Below are 20,195 nucleotides of genomic sequence, written 5' to 3'. Positions count from 1 at the left end.
GTAATCAGATGCTATGAGAACAGGTAACCCAGCTGTGGGATGAGAACACTGCACTAAGGGTGCACACTGAGGCTCCGTACCTGGATCTTGAGCCTCCAGTCCCACTGCCAGAACATTTTAATGGGGACTGCCAATAATCCCCGGGGGGTTATTAACCAGTGCTGCATGCTGTTTCTGCTCCATCCTCAGTTTTAACCCTCTGATCAAACAGAAGTAGGGCTCAGTACTAGCTTCCTGATTGGCTATACATTGGATGGGCCTCGATCCTGCTCGAATGAGCGAGCCCACTGCTATCTGACTGGGATGTCTTCCTCCAGGTTTTTTCTTCTATACTGGATGATCCCCAACATGCCCACCCAGTGGTAGGGCAGAGGCAGGGACTGGGCTTTTACTATGCCACCAACTTTTGGCAACTAGTTTCCAACACTGAGTGCAATGATGCAGCCCAACTCTACCAGTTACGGTAGGGACTATGTGAGGAGATTAAGGATGAGCTCTCTCATATGGAGGCCCCAACCAACATAAAAACAATTGTTTAAACATAAACACAATTGTTTGCTGTGCTGTATGCATTGACAATAGGCTCTACAAGAGACGTGAGGAAAAGGGTCCCGGACACCACCTGATCAGTGTCCCTTGGTAGCTGTTTCTGACCCAGACCCCGAACTCAAGCACCTTGATACTGCCTGCTCCCACATGAGCCCCGATGAAAAAGAGCACTGTCACCACAATGGGCTGTGTTTTTACTGTGGAGGATCATGCCACATTCTCACCAACTGCACACTCCAAACTCTAGCATGACCCAGTTCGGAAAATGACCATACCCAGGCCCAGAAGAGGGTTATACTTTGTGTGAACCCTGAGGTAATGCTCCCTGTACTCCTCACTGATGCATGTTCTAGGCACAGTGAGCACTACCCATACCTTAAAGGCCAGGTCTTCTTCCCTGTTCCAGGGGAGCATTGCCAAATTCCCCCTCTCAGTGAGCACTAGTGGATTATGGGTCAGCTGACAGCTTCAGATACCAGTCTTGCACTTGTCCCTAACCTAGTGGAAATTATAAATGGCTCCCTCCTATCATAAAGGCCAGTGACACAGGAAACTGTGTCTCTGGAAGTTGCCATTTAGGACCATCAGGAAGTCCTTCAGTTTGGGGCCATCCACTCTGCATTTGTGGATGGAGGTTCATTATTTGTACATCCTTTGGCCTTTGGTGTGAGCACCAGGTTAGCATCTGTTCCAACTTCTGCTAGCATCTTTGTCTAAGCACACCACCTGATGAACCCCAGAAAGAAGATCCCCTTCTGGGCCCTGGCTATGAGTCAGGTAGGACCACCACCAGAGTTGACTTTGGCATTGACCCCCAAATACAGCAACTATGGTGATGTTGTCAAGAAGAATGCTGACACCCTACCACCACCTCAGGACTATGACTGCCCAATCAAACTGCAGCCATGGGTTGAGGTGCCATCTAAATGATGTTGGGACTTGAGCTGGCTGCCCTGCATTCCTGTCTCCAGGAGACTCCGGCCAAGGGTTTCATCTGGCCATCTACCTCTCCTGCCAGGGCACTGGTTCATTTAATTAAAAATAACCTTGTGACTATGTGTGGACTAGCAGGCCCTAAATCAGGTGTACCATCAGTAATCAGTAGTCCCTTCCACTCATCCCAGAACTATTCATCTGTGTATGATTATCCCAGCTAGTCAGGAAACTTGACCTACAGGGTGTGTGCAACCTGTTTTGCGTCCGACCCAGGGATGAGCGGAAGACAGATTTTCAAACCCATTTTGCCTCTGTGAATACCAGGTAATACTGTTTGACCTCACAAATGCTCCTCCAACATTCCAGAACTTTGTGAACAAGGTTTTCCATGATATCTGAGACCAGGACATCATAGTGGTCTAGTGTACATCTTTTCTGAGGATCCCAAGCAACAGAACCACCATGTCCAGTTAGTCGTGGAAGGGTTTCACCAATGCAGTCTGTATATGAAGCTAGAAAAGGGCAGATTCAGCTAGCACTCCATGGAGTTCCTGGGCTACATTCTGTCCCACAAGAGCATTTAAATGGACCACATGAAAGTGGAGGTGGGACAGACCTGCCCCTATCCCCGCACACTGCCAAAACATGAAGGAGCTACAATGCTTCCTTGGCCTTGCTAACTTTTATAGTCACTTCAGCTCTGTTTTTTCAGGTGAAATTGCTCCATTGACAGCACTTCTCTTCAAAAACTACACCTTCACCCAGCCCCCAAAGGCCCAACAAGAATTCAACTGGCTCAAGACGACTTTTATGAGTGCCCCAATCCTGGTCCATCCTGTCCTGACATAATCCTTTGTTATCAAGACAGATGCCTCCACTGTGGCAATTGGGGCCAAAATCTCCCAAAGATGTGGTCTCCAACAGCACTTCCTCCCTTGCATCTATTCATAGAAGCTCACTCCAGCTGACCAGAATTATTAAATTCTTGATAAGGAACTTCTCGCCATGAAAACAGACATCAAAGAGTTGTTCTCAGTGTACAGTACAGGTTTACACAGCTCATAAAATCATAGAGCCAAAGTGTTGAATGAGAAGCAGCTTTGCTGAACCCTTTTCTTCATGCTTACATTTTACCATCATGTACCACCTGGAGTCCCAGAACAAGACTACTGATGATTTGTACCCAAAAGGGGAGAATCTTTCCAGCCAATAGTTCCTCCAAACTAAGTCCCCAAGCATTTTTAAGCCCCAGTTCTCCCAGACTCATGTCATTGATCGGCTCAGCTGCCATGAAGGAGCCCTCTCCCAAGGAACCTGAGGCAACATGCTAGTGGAAACATTGGGTCCAGGATGGCTTGCTCTATGTCAAGGTCCACTTGTATCTTCCACTGGAATCCCCTCAGTTAGGGGTACAACCCTGTCACAGCTTGCCATTAGCTGGCCTTCTGGTTGCCTCAAGGTCCTGTTTGGGCTTCCTCTCCTTCTGATGGCCCCAAAATACACAGGTTTCAGAGTAGCAGCCATGTTAGTCTGCATCCTCAAAAAGAAAAGGAGTACTTGTGGCACCTTAGAGACTAACACATTTATTTGAGCATAAGCTTTCGTGACCTACAGCTCACTTCATCGGATGCATGCAGTAGAAAAAATCATGCATCCGATGAAGTGAGCTGTAGCTTACAAAAGCTTATGCTCAATTAAATTTGTTAGTCTCTAAGGTGCCACAAGTACTCCTTTTCTTTTTCCAAAATACACAACAATCCATTCTCATATGCTGATTCCTGTATGACATGTTCCCACACAAATATGGTGAGCTTGAAACCCTTTGGCACCTTAATGCCTTCTGAGGCTCTGACCAGAACCTGGGCAGCCATTACTCTTTATAGTCAAGCTCCCCATGTCTAACAGGCACACTGTAGTTTTCCCTGTGGTCAACCAATTGACAAAAATGGCCCACTTCATCCATATTGCACACCTGCCCTCCACAGAAGAAACACCCTAGCTCTAGATGACTCATGTCATCTGTCTCCATGGACTCCAGGAACAAGACACAACCGATTGGGGTCAGCAGTTTGTGTTGCAGTTTTGGCACAGAACCTTACGATTGCTTGGGGTCTACACACACACGTCCACTGTCTATCACCTTTACATTGACAGTCAATTCAAACAAGCAAATCAAGTGTGAGAACAATACTTGCACTCCTTCATGAGGGCTGTGGCTCAGAAAAACAATCCTGAGAGTCAGCATCCCAAATCCATGGCCCTGGCCATCTTCCACATGGCCCACCCAGACAAAACCAGGCTGCTAGATGGTGCTTCTTCAGGGAGAGGAGGGGTCAAACCCAAATCATCAGGGCTCCCAGTGAGTGAACACCTGCAAACTGCTATACAACATTAGCTATAATGAGTTTGTGCTCTACTACCCATAACCCACTGTGGACACAGATCATGGGAAGACCTACCTGAACAGGTCTGACAGACAGCAGAGTTATCGCTTCTGATTGGTCCCCCACTCTATATAAACCCAAGGGGCATTCCTGCCCTTGGACTTTGGACCTTGAGCTTGGCTTAATTTGGACCTTGCTTCCTGACCTCGACCCTGAAACCTAACTTGGACTTTGATCCTTAGTATTGATCCTTGCCTGAAACTTGACTTCAAACTCTGTTGTTACTCTTAGCCTCAGATTTCACCCTTTTCAGACCCTTGGTCCAGCATGCCCTTGTCAGGATCCTGGTCATTGAAGCCATACTAATTGCTCCTCCTTTCCTCTCTTCTGCTTGACACCTTTAATCCCAGTGTGTTCAAGGGTGCTGAAATTTGAATTCACACTCTGGCATTTATGGGTTTGTTTTTTTCAGGTTAGGGTTTATATATGTTCTTTTCTGGGTTTTACTAAAAACTATTCTGCTAATTACTATGCTGTATAACAGACTTTGAACACCCAGTGTTCTCCCTTTGGAATAACTGAGGGCTAGATTGTGGCATTTGTAGGATTGCAACGTTATCCAAAAAGAGATTGGGACTGTCTGAGACAGTCTGTCCTGGGGCTGTTTCACGCAAACTGCTGAATGTGGAACAGGTTGCTCCTGTTGGTGTGTGGTCCCTATAATCTGGCCTGTAGCCCATTGGGATAGCTTACCCTTATTATATTCACTGCCTTGCCTTCATTGTATTTTGCCTTTATTATATTCAGCAATAATATAAGGAACCTACAAGCCTGTACCTTGTAAGAAATAAGCTTCAGCAATTAGCGTAAGGCTTGAGGCCTATGAAATTTGGCACAAGATAAATGATTTAATGGTCATCCCTAAGTTCTGGGGAACTGAAAATAGGATGTGAAGGTGAATTTTGTCCATAATTACATCAGCCAACCACAGGAACATGAGCTAACGTCCACAGATATCTAATCACAACAGTGAGATGGCAACAAATTGATGTATATGATAAGCTGAGATCATTAATATACTAATGTATAAGAAAAGGGTACACCAGCATGAGTAGGGTAAGGAAATACAAATAAAAAAGAGGGGAGAGACCCCCGACTGAATATGCATTGGACATAGAGGTGTCAGCCTAACATATTATAAAAGCTGCATCCTGTGTGCAGGAAGAGAGACAGATGTTGCCCTTGGGAGGTGCCAGGATGATGGCCACTGGTGATGATGAGGAAGGTGATGGTGATGAGGAAGATAATGGCTAGCATTCCAGGTTGTTCTGCAAGGGATGGTGTGAGTATATGGATGTTCAGATGCACATTCTGTATTATCTCTATCTACCTGGCTGGATTAGTGTTTGTGACTTTGCTAAATGTATTATTGTAAATATAGAAGGGTTCCTATAGTGTGAGTGTTGCAATTGTGCACATTGGGGTTCCCAACTATACAGTAATTTTAATTTTATTTTAATTTTAATATTGGGCCTTATCTTGGGACAAGAACTGTCAACCCTCAAAGTAATAACTGGGAATTTTTAAGTAATCAATATAATTAATACATAATGTCAAGGTTCCTCCCCCACTCTGAACTCTAGGGTACAGATATGGGGACCTGCATGAAAAACCTCCTAAGCTTATCTTTACCAGTTTAGGTCAAAACTTCCCCAAGGTACAAAATATTACGCCCGTTATCCTTGGACTGGCCGAGACCACCACCAAACTAATACTGGTTACTGGGGAAGAGCTGTTTGGACGCGTCCTTCCCCCCAAAATACTTCCCAAAACCTTGCACCCCACTTCCTGGACAAGGTTTGGTAAAAAGCCTCACCAATTTGCCTAGGTGACTACAGACCCAGACCCTTGGATCTTAAGAACAAAAAAATGAACAATCCTCCCAACACTTGCACCCCACCCTTTCCTGGGAAATGTTGGATAAAAAGCCTCACCAATTTGCATAGGTGACCACAGACCCAAACCCTTGGATCTGAGAACAATGAAAAAGCATTCAGTGTTTTACAAGAAGACTTTTAATAAAAAATAGAAGTAAATAGAAATAAAGAAATCCCCCCTGTAAAATCAGGATGGTAGATATCTTACAGGGTAATTAGATTCAAAAACATAGAGAACCCCTCTAGGCAAAACCTTAAGTTACAAAAAAGATACACAGACAGAAATAGTTATTCTATTCAGCACAATTCTTTTCTCAGCCATTTAAAGAAATCATAATCTAACACATACCTAGCTAGATTACTTACTAAAAGTTCTAAGGCTCCATTCCTGGTCTATCCCTGGCAGAAACCAGCATACAGACAGACACAGACCCTTTGTTTCTCTCCCTCCTCCCAGCTTTTGAAAGTATCTTGTCCCCTCATTGGTCATTTTGGTCAGGTGCCAGCAAGGTTACCTTTAGCTTCTTAACCCTTTACAGGTGAGAGGAGTTTTCCCCTGGCCAGGAGGGATTTCAAAGGGGTTTACCCTTCCCTTTATATTTATGACACATAATATATAGATTAGGCTACCAGGTGAGAAACTTTCAGTCAGCAGAAGCTACTGCTAAGATGAAAGTTCTGCTCCTGACAGACTATATCTGTTTTGTGAGAGAGTATTTCAATCTCAAGTGTTATTAGTCTGGCACCTTTCATGAGCACTACATTCATACATCTTGTAGGTATTCATGAAATATACATTTGAAGAAATAAATAAGTAACACATAAATAAAGACAGCAACAAGAAATGGTATCAGGCTGCATGAGGGAAAACTTAATGTTTTTAGGGAAAGTGTAACAGCTGCATTGCAACAGTTAAGCAATGGGACAAGCTATCAAATGTGGCTGTGGAATCTTCATTTCTGGAGAGAGATGAGGCAAGAGGGGGCACCCATCTGCCAGAACTGTGAAGAAAGAATGTTGTTAGAGCTGTCATGGGACTCTCTGATGCCATGGTGTTCATGTTCTTTCAAATACATAAATCCATGACTTTTGACATCTGGGGACTTTTGCCTGTGGGTAGGTGGATGTGATAGTTAACAGCTGAGCCAATCTCAGAACTTTGAGAGCTACTGAGGTAAAGCCTGAGTTGTATAGGAAGCTATGAAAGGGCACTAACTCTGTATTAAAATCACCCCACTAGCACAAAGGACCAGATCAATGAAAACATTCAGGGAAAGTTCATTCCTGCAAGTGTGAGATTTTTCTTTGTCCTAAAAAAAAAGAAAAGGAGGACTTGTGGCACATTAGAGACTAACAAATTTATTTGAGCATAAGCTTTCGTGAGCTACAGCTCACTTCATTGCACCATGTAGTGGAAAATACAGTGGGGAGATTTTATATACACAAAGAACATGAAACAATGAGTGTTACCCTACACACTGTAATGGGAGTGATCAGGTAAGGTGAGCTATTACCAGCAGGAGAGAAAAAAAAAACTTTTGTAGTGATAATCAAGGTGGGCCATTTCCAGCAGTTGACAAGAATGTGTGAGGAAGTGTGTGTGTGTGTGGGGGGGGGGGGAATAAACATGGGGAAATAGTTTTAAAGCTATGGTCACATAAACACCACCTTATACCAGAAACCTACTGACCACTATACTTACCTACATGCCTCCAGCTTTCATCCAGACCACACCAGATGATCCATTGTCTACAGCCAAGCTCTATGATACAACCACATTTGCTCCAACCCCTCAGACAAACACCTACAAGATCTCTATCAAGCATTCTTATAACTACAATACCCACCTGCTGAAGTGAAGAAACGGATTGACAGAGCCAGAAGAATACCCAGAAGTTACCTACTACAGGACAGGCCCAACAAAGAAAATAACAGAACACCACTAGCCATCACCTTCAGCTCCCAACTAAAACCTCTCCAACGCATCATCAAGGATCTACAACCTATCCTGAAGGATGACCCATCACTCTCACAGATCTTGGGAAGCAGGCCAGTCCTTGCTCGCAGAGAGCCCGCCAACCTGAAGCAAATACTCACCAGCAACCACATACCACACAACAAAAACACTAACCCAGGAACCTATCCTTGCAACAAAGTCTGATGCCAACTGTGTCCATATATCTATTCAGGGGACACCATCATAGGGCCTAATCACATCAGCCACACTATCAGAGGCTCGTTCACCTGCACATCTACCAATGTGATATATGCCATCATGTGGCAGCAATGCCCCTCTGCCATGTACGTTGGTCAAACTGGACAGTCTCTACGTAAAAGAATAAATGGACACAAATCAGACGTCAGGAATTATAACATTCAAAAACCAGTCGGCAAACACTTCAATCTCTCTGGTCACTCGGTTACAGACCTAAAAGTTGCAATTCTTCAACAAAAAACTTCAAAAACAGACTCTAATGAGAGACTGCTGAATTGGAATTAATTTGCAAACTGGACACCATTAACTTAGGCTTGAATAAAGACTGGGAGTGGATGTGTCATTACACAAAGTAAAACTATTTCCCCATGTTTATTCCCCTCCCCCCCCCCACTGTGCCTCACACATTCTTATCTACTGCTGAAAATGGTCCACCTTGATTATCACTACAGTCTCTCCTGCTGGTAATAGCTCACTTTACCTGATCACTCTTGTTACAGTGTGTATGGTAACACCCACTGTTTCATGTTCTCTGTGTATATAAAATTCTCCCCACTGCATTTTGCACTGCATGTATCTGATGAAGTGAGCTGTAGCTCACAAAAGCTTATGCTCAAATAAATTTGTTAGTCTCTAAGGTGCCACAAGTACTCCTTTTCGTTTTGCAGATACAGACTAACACAACTGCTACTCTGAAACCTGTTCCTTGTTCTAGTTTCAAAAGGATTAGAGAAAGAGTTTGAGATTACAAAATTCTATTTTCCTATAGCAACTAGGGTGTTCAGGTCTGTGCATTTCTATAAGAAGAGCAAAGCCCTAACTGCTTGCTTTAAAGGAAAGATTATCTGGGGTATCAAACAATGTTCATTATGGTGAGCCAGGGGAATTGGGGCATGCCACACAACAAAAACACTAACCCAGGAACCAAACCCTGCAACAAACCCCATTGCCAACTGTCAAAGTTCCTCCCCCACTCTGAACTCTAGGGTACAGATGTGGGGACCTGCATGAAAAACCTCCTAAGCTTATCTTTACCAGCTTAGGTCAAAACTTCCCCAAGGTACAAAATATTACACCTGTTGTCCTTGGACTGGCCGCTACCACCACCGAACTAATACTGGTTACTGGGGAAGAGCTGTTTGGACGCGTCCTTCCCCCCAAAATACTTCCCAAAACCTTGCACCCCACTTCCTGGACAAGGTTTGGTAAAAAGCCTCACCAATTTGCCTAGGTGACTACAGACCCAGACCCTTGGATCTTAGGAACAATGAACAATCCTCCCAACACTTGCACCCCCCCTTTCCTGGGAAATGTTGGATAAAAAGCCTCACCAATTTGCATAGGTGACCACAGACCCACACCCTTGGATCTGAGAACAATGAAAAAAGCATTCAGTTTTCTTACAAGAAGACTTTTAATAAAAATAGAAGTAAATAGAAATAAAGAAATCCCCCCTGTAAAATCAGGATGGTAGATATCTTACAGGGTAATTAGATTAAAAAAACATAGAGAACTCCTCTAGGCAAAACCTTAAGTTACAAAAAAGATACACAGACAGAAATAGTTATTCTATTCAGCACAATTCTTTTCTCAGCCATTTAAAGAAATCATAATGTAACCCATTCCTAGCTAGATTACTTACTAAAAGTTCTAAGACTCCATTCCTGGTCTATCCCCAGCAAAGACCCAGCATACAGACAGACACAGACACTTTGTTTCTCTCCCTCCTCCCAGCTTTTGAAAGTATCTTGTCTCCTCATTGGTCATTTTGGTCAGGTGCCAGCGAGGTTACCTTTAGCTTCTTAACCCTTTACAGGTGAGAGGAGCTTTCCCCTGGCCAGGAGGGATTTCAAAGGGGTTTACCCTTCCCTTTATATTTATGACACCAACTCTGTCCACATATCTACTCTAGCAACACCATCATAGGACCCAACCACATTAGCCACACCAGCAGGGGCTCATTCACCAGCACATCTACTAATGTGATATATCCCATCATGTGCCAGCAATGCCCCTCTGCCATGTACATTGGCCAAACTGGACAGTCTCTACATAAAAGAATAAATGGACACAAATCAGACATCAGGAATGATAACATACAAAAGCCAGTCAGAGAACACTTCAATCTCCCTGGACTTTCAATAACAGATTTAAAAGTAGCCACCCTTCAACAACAAAAAAAAAAAAACTTCAAAGAGAAACTGCAGAGCTACAATTCATTTGCAAACCTAACACCATTAATTCGGGCTTTAATAGGGACTGAGAGTGGCTCGCTCACTAGAAAAGCAATTTTCCCTCTCTTGGTTTTGACATCTCCTCATCAGTTATTGGGAGTGGACCACATCCACCCTGACTGAATTGGCCTCATCATCACTGGTTCTCCACTTTTAAGGTAACTTCCTTCTCTTCATGTGCCAGTATATTTATGCTTTTATCTGTAATTTTCACTCCATGCATCTGAAGAAGTGGTTTTTTACCCACAAAAGCTTATGCCCAAATAAATATGTCAGTCTTTAAGGTGCCACCGGACTCCTTGTTGATTTTATGGATACAGACTAACACAGCTACCCCTCTGATATTTTTCAGGATGTGGTCCCCATCAAGTAAAGGTTATAATTGTTTAATGATACCCCATAGGATTCCAGTGTTGGGTGGCCGGGGACAACTAGGAGGTATGCAGTCAGAGGTTTTAGGGTTTTTTTGGCTTGAAGCAGGTTCTCTTGGGGTATTGGGATAGTCTGTTCCATGATGAAATCTACTTCTCTGGAGTGCATTGTTTGATGAAGTCGATTCTAAGTGTGTTAAGGTATGTATCCCAGAATTTCTCCTCAGAGCATATTCTGTATCTGAGTGCCTGTAGAGAACACATTTCCTGGTGTGTTTGGAGTGGCTACCAGATCTGTGAAGGTAAGTGTGGTGATTTGTGTTTCTTGTATATAGTTGTCCATAGCGTTCCATTGCTGAAGCTGATTGTAGAGTCCAGGAAGTGGATCCTGGTGTGGGATTTTTCTAGAGTTTGATGGCTGGGGGTTGTCTCTGTCTTGCTTTTTTCCTAATGGCTTTTCCCCATTATACTCAGATGTTCTTACCTACTATACTTTCACTCCCCTTCTGATTGATTTTGTATATTCACTCAAAGGACATAGTAGTAGGCCAAATTCTACTTAGTGATATTGGTGTAAATCTGGATTTACTCCACGGAGTTCAGTTGAGTGACTCCAGATTTAAACTAGTGCAAGTAAGGACCCAAATGCTCCTGCCCTGAAAAAATAGAGGGTCAGTTATTTTTGTTTGTCATAGTCATAGAATCATAGAATCATAGAATATCAGGGTTGGAAGGGACCCCAGAAGGTCATCTAGTCCAACCCCCTGCTCGAAGCAGGACCAATTCCCAGTTAAATCATCCCAGCCAGGGCTTTGTCAAGCCTGACCTTAAAAACCTCTAAGGAAGGAGATTCTACCACCTCCCTAGGTAACGCATTCCATTGTTTCACCACCCTCTTAGTGAAAAAGTTTTTCCTAATATCCAATCTAAACCTCCCCCACTGCAACTTGAGTCCATTACTCCTCGTTCTGTCATCTGCTACCATTGAGAACAGTCTAGAGCCATCCTCTTTGGAACCCCCTTTCAGGTAGTTGAAAGCAGCTATCAAATCCCCCCTCATTCTTCTCTTCTGCAGGCTAAACAATCCCAGCTCCCTCAGCCTCTCCTCATAAGTCATGTGTTCCAGTCCCCTAATCATTTTTGTTGCCCTTCGCTGGACTCTCTCCAATTTATCCACATCCTTCTTGAAGTGTGGGGCCCAAAACTGGACACAGTACTCCAGATGAGGCCTCACCAATGTCGAATAGAGGGGAACGATCATGTCCCTCGATCTGCTCGCTATGCCCCTACTTATACATCCCAAAATGCCATTGGCCTTTTTGGCAACAAGGGCACACTGCTGACTCTTAGTCATATTGAATCAGCCTAATCCAATTCACTGTCTCCAGTAGTTGCCAATATAAGCTGTTGCAAAGGAAGGTGCAAGATATTTTAAAACCTTATATTATTACCTACCAAGAAAGCTTCTTCTTGATCTTCAATTAGAGGCTGACTTGTGTGCTGAAGCATGAGGATATATCTCCCTATCAAAATTCTTGGTGGCTATTTAAGTCTTACTTTTATAACTCTGCATGTTGTTAATATCAACATGCAATCCTTTATCTGAATTCTCCTAAACCTCAATATCTTAGGCCAATGAATTCCACTGACTACTTCTGCATGATGTGAAAAAAACAGTTCCTTGTAATCATTTTAAATTTGCCACCTTTCATTTTATTGAATGCACTTTTGCTCTTGCATTATGAGAGAGGATGAATATAAATTGGACGGAAGAGAAAGTGGCTGATCTGATCTTGAATAGAAGGGTAGATTATGTCCAAGGCAATCTATGAAGATGTAGCCCATGCTAGAAACAAGTTGTGAACCCTTTATTTAGTAGCTACATGATTTAGGTGCTAATAGCCATCTATCAGGAATGAAAAATCAAATGATACTACAAAGGACTGCACTAGGCCCAGGAAGCATTTCAAACTCTAATGATTATGAGAGCACTAACATACAATATGTAACAGATAAAGAAAGTGGATTTTAACTCATGGGCACAATCCTGCATTGTTCATGTACTTAACCAGGGCAGGCATTAGGGAGTAGCAAGCATGGCAATTGCCTAGGGCCCCATGCCACAGGGCCCCCTGTGAAACTAAACTGCGTAGGCTTTGGCTTCAGCCTGAGTGGTGCAGACATACCCTACAATAGGCCTCTTAGGTATACCAATATGAATCTAGAGCAACTTTGCTGAAGTCAGTTGATGCAAATAATGGGCTAAAATCTTTTCAGATACTCTGGATTTACACTGGTGGTGTTGAGCTTAGTCTGGTCCATTGTTTCAGATACTTCAAATATAGGAAAATGTGAATTCTTAGGAAATTCAAACAAGCAATTAGTTTTTTTTAAAAAATCAGCTAAGCTGAAAACAGGTTCATGAGTACATACCATATTAACTAGAGAATGATCCCATTCATTGAATTTGATTTTACACTAGTTTTTCCATCAATGGAATTACCCTTCCAGTGTAAATAGAGAATAAGAGGGCCTTGTAGTTTATCCTGAAATACTTTTAAAAATAATATTTGCTTCGTTAAAGTAAAACTACAAAGTTGTATGAGTTCTAGGTTTTTCTTCTCTTGGAAACATAATGTGACTGCTCCATTGTGTTTTAAATGATCTTTGTTTTTTCTAAGCTTGCATCTTGTACTGTGATGCTTTCTTGGGATACCCAGGACTATGAGTAACCTTCCTCCCTCCCCACCTGCACCCCAGACTCAAGCAAGAGGAAGACTTGCTGGTGTCATCTCCCTGACACCACCAGTCTGTTAGCCACCAAAACAATACCTTTAGGGCTATACTAGCCCTTACTTTGCATTGCAGGTTAATAATAGGTGCATCCCAATCCCTGACCTCCCTTAAAATGTTCCCCTGTAATATCCAGGCCTTGTTACTGGACACTCACAGCAATTAATGGGTTTGCAGTCCCCCAGGGGACAGTGCACTAATTTCTTTGATTCAACTCTTGTATAACATCACATCACATCACACACACACATATATAAAATGTTTTTACTTAATATGTAAATTGGGATCCCATTACAATGCTTAATGGTGAACCAAGATAGACAGGGGAATACACCTCCTATTCTTGTCTGGAAGAAATCTGTTTTCTATTTGGTTACTGACAGACTTTAAAACATATTTTCAGTACATATGCACCACTCCTTAAATGTCTGTTCATATATCAAGCAATGATACAAGGATCAGTTCAACATGAGCTTTTAGAACAGACCTTGCATGACAGTCTTTATGGATAAATACTATGAAAGTGGTGTGCTATGTGTAGTGAACTTGTCAAGCCTACTGAGGGTTGCTGTTAAAGAACAGGAAAGCCTTTGCCAGCTGGTACGAAGCTGCCCCTACACTGGTCCTGAGGAAAGTTAGAACAGACCTTAAGTTATTCTAACTTATGACAGCAAGGTATGGTACCTAAAGGACTGTATTCCAACTGTGCCGGATAAGGCAGAGGGCCAGGTATGCAGTTGAACTCAGTGTCCCTACCCCTCCACAACTTTCAGAACAGGCAAACAGTCCTCTGCATCTATGTATCCAGTATACAGCTGATTTATGAGGCTTCTCGGTCCCTTAGTACTGTATACAATAGCTGACAACTTGCCATATAAATATTTCCTTTCCCTATGACAGCTACCCTCTGAGCCCTATCAAGATGCTGCCTGACTTCAAGAAATCTCTTAATATGAAGATTCACAATAACAATTAGCAAACCCCCACAGAAGCCAGGGGGAAGAGCTGGGTGTTCAGCATCTTTGAAAATCAGCCCACTTATTTAATGGCCTGAATATTAACATTTGAATCTAACTTTTGTGACCCATTTTTAAAATTTTTGGCACTAGGATAGCTCAGTGGTTTGAGCATTGGCCTGCTAAACCCAGGGTTGTGAGTTCAATCCTTGAGGGGGCCATTTAGGGATCTGGGGGAAAAATTGGGGATTGGTCCTGCTTTGAGCAGGTGGTTGGACTAGATGACCTCCGAGGTCCCTTCCAACCCACATATTCTATGATTCTAATGTGTACTAGAAATGGAGCTGTGGGAGAAAAAAGGTTCCTGTACATGCGTATTGATTTCAAAACCTAGACAAAAATCACACTTAAAAAAAAAAGACAAATGATTGTTGTAATTATTTGAAAAAAAGCCTTTAAAAAGACAGATTTTGTAAAGGTACCTAAAATATCTCTGATTTTATATTGGGATACTAGCCAGTTCACAACAAGAGAATTTTAACATTACTTCTGCTTTTACTTTCTCTGATTAATTTTAATGAAGTACTGACAAACTGAAATGATGATGGATCCCAAGTTTAAAATAAGGGGGTTTTAGTGTTTACTGCTAAGAGCTGGGGCATCACAGCATAATAATCTTCCAAATCCAGATATAAAATGAAGTGACATAATCTAATCTGATGTGATAGCATCAAGTTATATCACATATTTAACAAAAAGTATGAGAAATTTCATTTCCAGAAGGTCTGATTCCAAGCGACACCACTTAGGTTGGGAATCATATGTGATTCTTTTAGCAAACAAAAAGTGGGTGGAATAAACTGAAAGTTTGTGGGGAGGGATGTTAAATCATGTAGTAAAGGCTTATTAGACATAAAGGAATCTGAGATGTAATTTACCAACAGGTATGTTAATATCACTGTGTTTCATGACATTAGATGTGCAATTAGGAATGGACAAACCTCAAAAGGTTTGGAGAATCTGTTTGGTGCAGAGAAGCATCTAGAAGTTCAGATATTTTATTTTAGTCTGGTCCAGAAATATCACAAGTATAGTGCAGTATTTCTGCATAATGGCAGATTACTTTTAAATTTAAAGTACTATATGTTGGCCAAAAAAAAAAAAATCCAAACCTATCATGTATGGTGATGGGCTTTGAACATGCAGGTCCTTCTGTATGGAAAGACATTTAAGATCATGTAGATATTTTCATGGTCCTATGTGTCCAGTATGCTGCAGCAATTAAGAAAAACAGGTACTGATAAAAACAGACTATTTGGACTATTTTTTTCTTCTGTTAAAGGGAGTAAAGATGTACTGTTTTCTCAGACAGGTGTGTATTCTGCTATGTAAATCCTGGACTCAAAGCCCATTGGAATGCATGGGAGTCTCTCCATTGACTTTGCTGAGCTTTCGGTCTGTCCTAAATAACATTGGGTGGTAAAAGTAACTTTTAAAGTTATATAAAAATAATTTATTGATGTGCCTTATACATGTAACTAGACCTTATCTTCCCCTTTTTGTGAAAAATTTCAGGCTTGTGACTTAGAGTCAGCAAAGCAACCTGGCTGTACAGACCTCAGTTAATGTCAGACACACTTTTACAGAGTATATTCCATCTGTGAAATTCACTTGATCAAACGTGGTTGGATTTTAAAATGAGATGGAGTTATGATTAATGCTAACATTTGTAATTTTGCATGCCAAAGCAGAGCAATTCAATTTTCTGATTGAAAGCATCAGCTGATTATGTGGGGGAGGAAAGTATCTCCCCAGCCCTATGTACATGGCAAAATTGGCCAAGTGTATTAGAAGTTCAGGGTTCACATTCCTCCAAAAGATTCAGGCATCCACTGCAAGAGGCAGGATGCTGAACTATTAGTCTAGCAAACTACAGCTGCTTAATTTACTGTAATATTATCTCTTTACACAGATGCATACATTCCTAACACAAATGCACACACCTAGAAAACACCACCATAAGATTTGGCCAACAGTGTACTTAAGCCCTTCCTTCTAAATTTGGCAAAGTGTAAGAACATGCTTTGAAGATACAATGTGCTCTTTGAGTGTTGGGTGGCATTAATAATAGTTCTTAGGGCCATTGGTACGGTTACTGTTTCTTAAGATGCCAAACAGCTGTTTCATTCACTGTCTGCTTTTGGTACAAAGGCAAGTAACTGTTTTATGAATTAGGCATAAAGTGTCCAAATAAAATGCAACAATAAAGCTCATTTTTAATAATAATAATATAGGGTTTTTTTTTTTAATCTAAGGTCAAATGTACCTTCTACAATATGTATCTTCACTTCAAATATCATTAATTCATTAAAATTAATACATGTATGCAAACATATGTTCTCTTTCTTTCTAATCAAGTAATATATTCTACTGACTTCTGTAGATAAGGATCTATTAACAAAGACTTGATGTTGCTAGGAGCTGTGAATCAGACCTGAATGCAAACAGGGAACTCATTTGTAAAACTACAACCGAATATGTATCCCTGATCTCAGTTAACTACCAGCTGAAGTCAGATTCTCCTAATATGATTCATTTTAACATAACAAGTGTAAATAGTTTTGCTATGTAGATTATTATATAAACTGATTATTTCAGAAGCAGTGCAAGCCTGACTTAAAATGTCAGCCAGATTATGAATTCATGCTAACTGAGTTAATGAAAAGATTAATATCAGTGAGAACACTGTTTCCAGATATACTTCATTATTATTCCAGAAAGGAAGCTCTCATTTTTAACAAAAGTTTTCTTTTAAATACATAATTCTCTGTTCCACTTGACAATTATTGATGGGTTTGTTTTACCTTGGAAGAGAACATCTATTTCTACTGCATCAATGACTATCTTTTAAAAATCCTCCTGCTTGAAAGTATGAACCAGTAAAGTGTTTCTACTGCACAGGTTGGATTTTACTTGTGAAAAAATCTTGGATTAAAAATCCTCCAGGCAACGGAGGGTTATTGTGTTGGCTAAATGTCATTTATGGCTCAGTCCTGCAAAGAACTGAGGACTCTGGCCCCGATACAGGAAAGCAATTAAGCATGTGCTTAACTTTCAGCACATGAGTAGTCTACCACTTTCAGAATAATCACACTAATTTTTCTTGTTTTTCATTAATTGGATTGTGCCTGCATATTTCCCACTTCCACATTTTTCTTGCTATCGTATGCATGGTTTCTCTAAATCTCTCTCGCTTGGTACCATATTAAACACTAATACTCCTTGATTCGTTAGCCTGTCTTTAAAGATTTTTTATAAGTATTTATGCTGTCGATTACTGCAACACACTTTTAAACTTTGACTTCTTGACTCTTGTTATACTCCATGGTACTGTTCAAAATTAAAGAAAGTACATTTGAAATGTTGGTGTAAACAATACATAGAAAAACAGTGCATTTGGCACACAGATGATTTTGAAAAGTGTATCTTAAGTCTCATTGTAAGCCAGTGAGATTTATGATGCCTAAATTACATAGAGGCTTTTCAAAACTTTCCGGATAAAAGTGCATAGGTGATCACATGGATCCAGATCACCAGCTGGTGTATGCTGATGTATCTCCATTGAAGTTACTGGACTAGTTCTTCAGTTAGAGAAAATCGGAGTAGTTCAAATGAAGTCCAGGGAGCTGTGCCAGCTGAGCTGGTTTTATTTGCCCAAGATTTTGTTCCCAGTATTTTAGATACCTTTTCTATTATGTGCAAATTCTGCAGATTATATGGATAAAATTCATTTGAACAATACACGATGAAGAAAGTGTAATTTGTCCTTTGATCTTCTGATCACCCTTCAACTAGACAATGTACAAGTTTTCAAAATTCATTTCCCTTATTAATCAATTAAATTTGAGAGCTCCTTGCCAATAACACAAGCGGTAGTTTTGATATGGATGAGTTGTATATCTGTATTGAAAGCAGAACTATATTTCACCAAATAATTACATTCTCAGGAGATTCAGATTGCACACATTTGCTACAACGTAAAATATACACAAATAGAGGAACATGAAGATGACAGCATTTATTTATTTATTTGTTTGCAGTGTTGCATCGGCTGCTAGAAAATTCTAATTTAAAAAAAAAAGAAAGAAAGTTGTTTTGCTCCTTTTCTCCCTTCCCTCCCCTCAAGGTAAATGAACATTTCATTGGAAAACTACAGTATGGGGAGGAAATATATTGTGCAAAGTTATGTAGCCTTATGCATCTTCTGTAAAAGAATGTGCAGAAACTGTTAATGTTATTGGAAAGGGAATGATTCATTGTGCAGCCAGATCTCAGCCTACCAGGTTGTCGTAAATATAAAGGGAAGGGTAAACACCTTTAAATCCCTCCTGGCCAGAGGAAATACCCCTTTCACCTGTAAAGGGTTAAGAAGCTAAGACAACCGCGCTGGCACCTGACCAAAATGACCAACGAGGAGACAAGATACTTTCAAAGCTGGAGGGGGTGGGGAACAAAGGGCTGTCTCTGTCTTTATGATGCTTTTGCTGGGACCAGAGCAGGAAAGTAGGTCAGAACTCCTGTAAAGAGTTAGTAAGCAATCTAGTTAGATATGCATTAGATTCTGTTTTGTTTAAATGGCTGATAAAATAAGTTGTACTAAATGGAATGTATATTCCTGTTTTTGTGTTTTTTTGTAACTTAAGATTTTTCCTAGAGGGATTCTCTATGTTTTGAATCTGATTACCCTGTAAGGTATTTACCATCCTGATTTTACAGAGGTGATTCTTTTACTTTTTCTTTAGTTAAAATTCTTCTTTTAAGAACCTGATTGCTTTTTCCTTGTTCTTAAGATCCAAGGGTTTGGGTCTGTGTTCACCTATGCAAATTGGTGAGGATTTTTATCAAGCCTTCCCCAGGAAAGGGGGGTGTAGTGCTTGGAGGGATATTTTGGCGGGGGAGACGTCTCCAAGTGGGCTCTTCCACTGTTCTTTGTGTAACATTTTGGTGGTGGCAGCTTTTAACCTAAACTGGTAAGAATAAGCTTAGGGGGTCTTTCATGCAGGTCCCCACATCTGTACCCTAGAGTTCAGAGTGGGGAAGGAACCTTGACACAGGTACACAAATAAAATTCAAAGGATAAAATAAGTGTACGGTGTTGCATAGGCAGAATCCCTAGAATGTTTCAAATTCCTCCCCAAAAACACACACATTGTCATTTGCATTGGTAAGCAGGAAGAGGATGGACACAACCTTGCAGTCTGTAATTGGTCAATGCCCTCACCATTAACCTGTAACAATGCCACACTACTCAGCTGCTCCATATTTTGATGACTTATCATACATTTTCAGCTCCTCAGGATTGTATATTATCTCTAGGTCCTGACTTTCTGAAGTGCTGTAAGACTATCAAATGAAATTAAGAACTAAGGGCTAGATCAAGACGTAGGGAATGATAACCTTCTCCTATATTAAATTCTTTCCCCAATACTACAAGCAGCTTGCCAAATACTCTCTTGCCCATTTAGATGTAGGTTCTCAATATAGATGAGGATAGGAAAGCACTCATGACAAACTGCATAAGGTTATAATCAGAAAATGTGTAAAATTTAGAGGCTTCTCTAATCTTTTTGGTTTGGAAATAAGGTCTGAAATCTCAAAACAGATTTCCTCATGAAATTCCCAGTACTTCATCTTTTTAATACAAGGCAAATATACTTTTTTTGGTGCAAATTTTTAAGTTCTGCTTCAGTAACAACTAGAAAATGAAGATTCTTGCAAAATGTTTAGGTTCTGTTGGGTTGTTTCCCATACTCCCACCCA

Source organism: Lepidochelys kempii, chromosome 2, assembly GCF_965140265.1.
Source record: "Lepidochelys kempii isolate rLepKem1 chromosome 2, rLepKem1.hap2, whole genome shotgun sequence".
Taxonomy (NCBI): Eukaryota; Metazoa; Chordata; order Testudines; family Cheloniidae; genus Lepidochelys; species Lepidochelys kempii.
Note: the sequence above shows the minus strand (reverse complement) of the source record.